We start from the raw sequence: 7089 nt of genomic DNA, 5'->3' as shown, positions 1-7089 counted from the left end.
ATTAAAGTTAATGTCAACCTCACCTGCAAATTTGAAAACGTGAAGGGGGCCAGAGCCGAGGATATGAAATCGTTTACCACCAAGAATGAGATAATAATACCTCCAACGGGTCTCGCAGTCTGGTTTAATGATAAAATAATAAATTAGCTGCTGGTGAAGGTTGAAGATTTTGAGCAACGGGATTCCGGTTGAAGTATGATAGAAATTATCAATGTGGTGATTAACATTAACCGCCACCAGCCTCTCACCGGTGGTCTTTCAACCTTTGTTACGCTACCTAAGAATATTCAACGGAAAAAGGCTGTGGTTAACGTTCAAAACAAAGATGATCGTTGCTTTCTCTGGGCTATGACCGCAGCTAGACACCCTATAAACAACCATTCGGAGAATGCATCCAGATATAGGCTGTATATCAACGAGTGAGATTGTACAGGCATAAGTTTCCCCATGACCTTGCACAGTGTGGAGAAATTTCTAAAATTGAACAATCTTAAGATAAATGTGATTTTCGCGATAGTGTAAAAGGGGAAAAAAGTGTAATTGTACCGCTCTATTTGAGTAAGAATTTGACAAATCCAACCGATGACGTGATTCACCTACTTATGGTTGAGTGTAGTAATGATGACGAGGAGATGGATGTTGGTGATATTGATTTGAACAATTACACACAGCGATTCCACTTTGCTTGGATTAAAAATCTGTCACGTTTGGTTGGCAGCCAACTGTCAGTCTGTGCTCAACAATTTTTGTGCGACAGATGCTTGTGTCATTTCAGGGTACAGAGCAACTATGATAGTCATAGAGACCATTGCATGCGATTGAACAAGGTGCGAATCCTCTTCTCGGATAAAAAGAAAAATGTGGAATTTACAAGTTTTCGAAATAAGGGTCGGGTACCGTTCGTCGTCTATGCGTATCTCGAGTGCATATTGAAACCTGGTGCAAACAAATCCCACGAGCATATTCCGCATAGTGTGGCATTTTACGTGCATTGCTCATACGATGCTTCATTATCGGGATATGTGAGCGAACGGGGGACCGATTGTATCGAATGGTTCGTTACGCAGCTTCGTGCCTTGGCCGTTAACGTAGAATCGCGAATTAAAAATATCATCCCTATGAAACCGTTAACTCAAGTGCAACGGCATCGACACACGCGCGCGAAAAATTGTTACATCTATGAGAAACTGTTTTTGCCGTACGATAAAAAGTGTCACGATTATTGCCATTTCTCTAGCGAATATCGTGGCCTTGCGCATAAGGGGTGCAATTAAAATTACAAGAAAACACACATGATTCCCGTGGTGTTTCACAATTTTTCTGGATACGATTCCCATTTCATACTCACATCTCTAGTTACATCTTTTCCGCGTGAAATTACCCTGCTGCCTATCAATAAAGGAAGGTATATTTCGTTTACGAAGCGGGTTGACGGCACCTTTATGCACTTGAGATTCTTATAGCGTTCTCGAGTAAATACTCCAGATCCGCTCTCAGAGCGCTCCCACTTTTCTGCCATACACTTTAGAAAAAGATGAAAATATACTCTGTGCACACCAGTGTGATCAGTCGAATTGGCTATTATAATATTGCTTATGATTATCGTATTAATATTATTTTTTTAAACTTATTGTACGCATCAGTGGAAGAAATTTCCTATATTTCCAACTCTTGTATTTTTTAACAGATATCGTTTGTTATATTCTTTAAATTTATTTGTCATATTATTACTTCTAATTTATAAAATGTTATATTACTTCCAACCTGTAAAAATGAGTCTCATCCAAAGTATCACAAACAAATATCACTGGATACATTATCAATTCTCACTTCAAAAAATATCGTAAAAGGGCCAAGCTCAAATTAAATTGCAAGATTTGCAGTGATACTTGTTTGCGGTATTTTGATTTTGAACATTAAGAGGTGTGGCCCCGATAAATGTTCAAACCGAGCATTGTTGCATGACTAACTTATTTCAGGTTAGAACAATCAAACCAGTGAGATTATTTATCGGTATCATGTCACGTCAATGTTGTGATAATGTATCCTGTGATATTTATTTGTGATGTTTTATTATCATTCGTTAGAATGTTTGATAAGGTTAATTTGTTAGTCAAAAAATATAAGCAAAGATAAGGTTTTATGGAATGTATCTTTATTTCTGTTAATTAACTCCACATCATAATTTTTCAACCATCAATTTCCGTCAACGATAGATCCAACTGTAAAAAATTGACACTTTCACCACAACAGTATTGCTTTTGGAGACAAAACGAGGGAGTTCATTAAATTATTTATAACAAAATAGATAGTTTCAATTTTAATAATTTTTCATCTTTAATGATCTAGATCTCAATATTTTCGGTAGGTGAATTTTTTATGCAGTATATCAGACGTTGCCAAAATTATTTTTTTGCAAATCTTATAAATTTACAAATGATGTACGTTACAAATCGCAACGCTTCTATATTTACATGAATTGCCTGGCCAGCAAATTGCGTTTCAATACACCTAAACGCCGAGCTTCATCGTTTATAATAAACTCTGCTTCAGGCTCAGGTTTTGTCACGTAATGTTCAATTCCATCCAAGAAGTCGTTCCTTTCAATACATAAATTATCACGCAGCATGATAGTATAAATTTCGATGTCTTTAAAACACCCCACGTATCTCTTCTTATCAGTTGCCTGAATCTTTGCTTCAAAAGCCTGAAAGCATTAAAACTCTCGTTGAAAAGAACCGCCTGTTGTATTCTCTTTGTTCATCTATTAAATTTCCGTAATCTCGGATCGGTGTCATCAAATTTTCACACAACGGATAAGCAGAATCTTCGAGTATGCGACAATCTAGGCCCATTGATAGCACGGTAGGGCGAATAAATGACAAAGTAAATACTCTCGCGTCATGAATTTTTCCTGGTATTCCGGTAAATACATCAAGGAACTTCTTCTTCGCATCGCATATTCCTTGCAAAGTCAATGCCGTTGTATCGTGACGATTAACGTAGGTCGACTTGATTTTATGTGCGGATGTACGGATGTTTATAAACGTACCATCAATGCATCCACATACTCCTGGATATCCTGCAATCTGAAATTTATATGTATTGTGAAACTCGGTCTTGTTGCTGCCCCTAATTATACCTGGGTGAAAGTATTCCCTAGAATCTGATGGATTATTGTAGAATCTGGAAAAAATTTCCCAGGATATTTCAGATCAATGTAGCACAGATGTGTTTTAACATGTTAGTCATATATTCGCTACTTCACCTCCTCAAATTCCGCACAAATGTCTTGTTTATCCTACAAGGTACGAGGAAATCTGATAACCACCCTAGAAAATTTTGCCAATCCTCTAAATATGGCCAATGATGGCTGCAATTGTTAACTACCGAGCCTCGAAATAAATTGTAGACCTGAATCCGAGCCAATTGTACCACCGACGCTTAACCAACGCCTTCTTCCATTATCGAAAAAAGTTTGAATGCCAAAGGTTGATCGAGCATCGGCTCAAAATTAGCGATAGATCGTCGGTATTCATTGGTTCTTCTACTCTCGGGCCAACGCTAATTTTTAATATTAATTCAATTGTTGATTAAGCGTTGAATATTTTTTAGTCACCAGCATTGGTCGAGTGTCGGTTTAACATCGGCGATATGTCGTTGATATTCGTTGCTTCTTTCACTGTGGGGCCAACGTTAATTCTCAAAATTAATCCATCTGTTGATTGAGCATTGACCATTTTCATCTCATCGACATTGGTCGAGCAACGGCTTCACATCGGCGACAGATCCTTGTTATCCGTTGCTTCTTCCACTCTGGGGCCAACGCGAATGGTTAAAATTAAATCAACGGTTGATTGAACGTTGAATATTTTTCAGTTACCAGTATTGGTTATGCGTCGGTTTAACATCGTCGATATATCGATGATATTCGTAGCTCATTCCATTCTGGGTCGAACGCTCATTCTTAGTGTTAATTCTATTCTTGATTAAGCGTTGAATATTCGGCAAACGCCAGCATTTCTCTAAGATTGAGACGAAACCGGCTCCACGACAAACGAGAAATATGCCAAATCGAGACTTGCCCAACTTTCGATATTTACCGAATTTTGGCGCCTGATAAAAATGTCGGACGAACAATGGCTTGGTCATTGGCCCGTATTTTCGAACAAATCGTTGACCAATATAGTTTTATCTAATCTAGCTCTTTTTAGAATGTATACGTCTTCGTCATAATATCTTTTCCGATCATTGTTTTCATTATTATCAGCCGTGGGAAAAATACGTGGCGTAGTATATGTACCAGCAGTTGTTATCCGATGACTCCACAGATTCTCGATTTATCTAGCATAGAAGCTAGAGTATATTTTTACACTCTATGTATTCGTGTTCCTGTGGTGGGCGAGTACACGTGGAGAAATAACCTCTAAAACAAAATTTTAACGACAAACCTTATCGGTTATTTCTTTCTTTTAAAAAATAAAATACAAGTTCGCGGATGAATACATAAAGCGTAAATATGTCAAAAAAATACCACGGTGCAAAAAAACGTTTATTGGAGAAAGAACAAAAATATGAGAAAATTTTCGCGGGTGTATTAAACAATTCTGAAAAAAGAAAAAAGTCGTGCGGTGACGAAAAAAAAGAAGAACCGAAGAAACCGTTGCATATTCCATAAGTTATTTCGGTTCATGATGTGGAAGTTGTCCCATCTGAAATTTCAGAGTGTGAAGAATGCATTGATGACCAAGCAGCAAGAGCTGATGAACACGACGGGATTGCATCTGGGAGTGAAAATCCTGAACAATCTGTCACTGGGAGTGACGCAGACGACGTTCATGGCCCTACAATAAAAGAAAAATTAATAGCACTTGCCTTAAAACATGCAAACACATTGACGCATGCTGTCTTGACAGACTTTTTGTTATTTCTAAGGTCGAAAGGGTATGTGAATTTACCAAAAACTGTAAAGTCTCTCTTAGGAACTCAGCAATGCACGAGCAATATTCAATCTATGCTGTCTAAAAAAGGCACCGCAGGACAGTACATATATCTTGGCCTGGAAAAATCTTTGAGAAAAAAAATCCCGCCACACATTTTCGATTCCTCCAAAATTAACGTTTTTATAAACATCGACGGGGTTCAAATTTACCAAAAGTCCAGCTTGCAATTTTGGCCGATCTTAATGAAAATTCATGCTGAAGCTTTCGTGAGCACACCTACGGTCGTGGCAATATATTCAGGGGACTCAAAGCCAAATTCTGTCATGGATTTCCTGAAAGATTTTATTTCAGAAGCCGATAAATTGATAACCCATGGAGCAATCATCGAGGGGAAAAAAAATAAATTTCGAATTGAGGCGATAATCTGTGATTCACCAGCTCGATCATGGATAAGATGCTCCAAAAGTCACGGTAGGTTTCATGCCTGTGAACGGTGCACGGTAAAAGGTCTCACCATCAATAAAAGAAGAGTCTACCCTGAGCTTGATTGTGCAAAAAGAACTCAGCGCTCATTCCGCCTGAAAGAAGATCCTAATCATCATTTGCCTGGTTTGTGTTCTCCACTGCTTTTACTGCCAAGATTTAACATCATTTAACATTAAATCTATGCCACTAGACTCCATGCATCTTTTATATTTGGGCATCATGAAATTACTTCTTGATAAGTGGATTCGTCGAAGTAGCCCTTACCGGATAAGAAGATCACAACTGCGTCGTCTCAAAGATTTGATGGCTTCGCTTGAGAAAAATATCCCTTCAGAATTTCAGCGCAAAGTATACAATACAGACGAAGTGGCGCGGTGGAAAGCTACGCAGTATCGTTTCTGCCTTTTGTACTGTGGAGCTGTAGTTTTTTCGAATATTCTCCCAGAAAACCAGTACAAGCATTTTCTTCTTTTGGTGGTCTCATGCAGAATACTCTGTAACGAAGAATGTGCTGTCAAATTTGCAGACTACGCAAACACGCTTCTACGACAATTTACACAATTCATGCCCACACTGTATGGCATTGACTCTCAGATTATGAATGTTCATAATCTGATTCATATAGCAGAGGATGTAAAGAATTTCATATCACCCCTCACCGATATTTCAGCTTTCTGGGCAGAAAACTACTTGGGAAGGCTGAAAAAACTTGTTCGCACCCCCAAGAATCCCTTGGCACAAGTTGTCAACAGACTGGCAGAAATAGATTCGCTGGAAAAAGTACATCCTCAGTCAAAAAAAATCGTAAACAAAGTTGTAAAAAAACGTGACCAGATTAAAGCAATACACGGAGGAAATTGGATAATTACCTGTTCGTCACCCGATAATGCTTTCCTCCTCAGTAATGGCCAAATCATTTTTATAAATGTTTTACACGCTCACAACGATTAATACTTTGCCGCCGGTTATTTGACCAAAGAAACGGGAGATTTCTTTGAGGAGCCCGATTTATCTAGAAAGTTTGGATTATTCCAAATTATCGAGGTGCAGAAGGATACTTTGACGATACCACTCACAGCAATTGTTACGAAATGTATTTTTTTCAAAGTTCGCGGTAACGATTACGCAGTAACCTTGCTCCACGCCGGCGAAGCATAGTTGTGCACCCACCGGTGATGTCCAGTACTACACATGCGTGAGTCGTTCCAGTTGTATGTGTGTACCGGTAAACGCGAAGAGTCCGCGTCAATTTTGCGAAAGACAGTGCCGGAAGTTTCCGACAGGAATAAAACGCGTGCGAGAGCGAAAAAAATAATAACTAATAAAAAATATAAGCAATCTTAAGAACAATAAGTGTACGAGCGTAATGATAAATATTCCATAATCACCACGCCGGCGTGCCGGGAGGTAATTTGAGGTTCGACACGGACGCGAAGAGCCCGCGCGAATTCCCAAAGACGTGCAAATCCGTCACAGGGCGAGAAATAATTACATTTTTTCAATAAAATCCATAAAAAATCGAAAGTAAATAATAACTAATAAAAAATAAAAAGAATCTTGAAAATAATAAGTGTACGCGCGTAATATAATCATTCCATAATCACCACGCCGGCGTGCTGGAAGGTAATATGAGGTAAGACGCGTTCGCGACACGTGCGAA

This window comes from Neodiprion virginianus, chromosome 6, assembly GCF_021901495.1.
Source record: "Neodiprion virginianus isolate iyNeoVirg1 chromosome 6, iyNeoVirg1.1, whole genome shotgun sequence".
NCBI lineage: Eukaryota > Metazoa > Arthropoda > Insecta > Hymenoptera > Diprionidae > Neodiprion > Neodiprion virginianus.
This window is presented reverse-complemented; position numbering follows the sequence as displayed.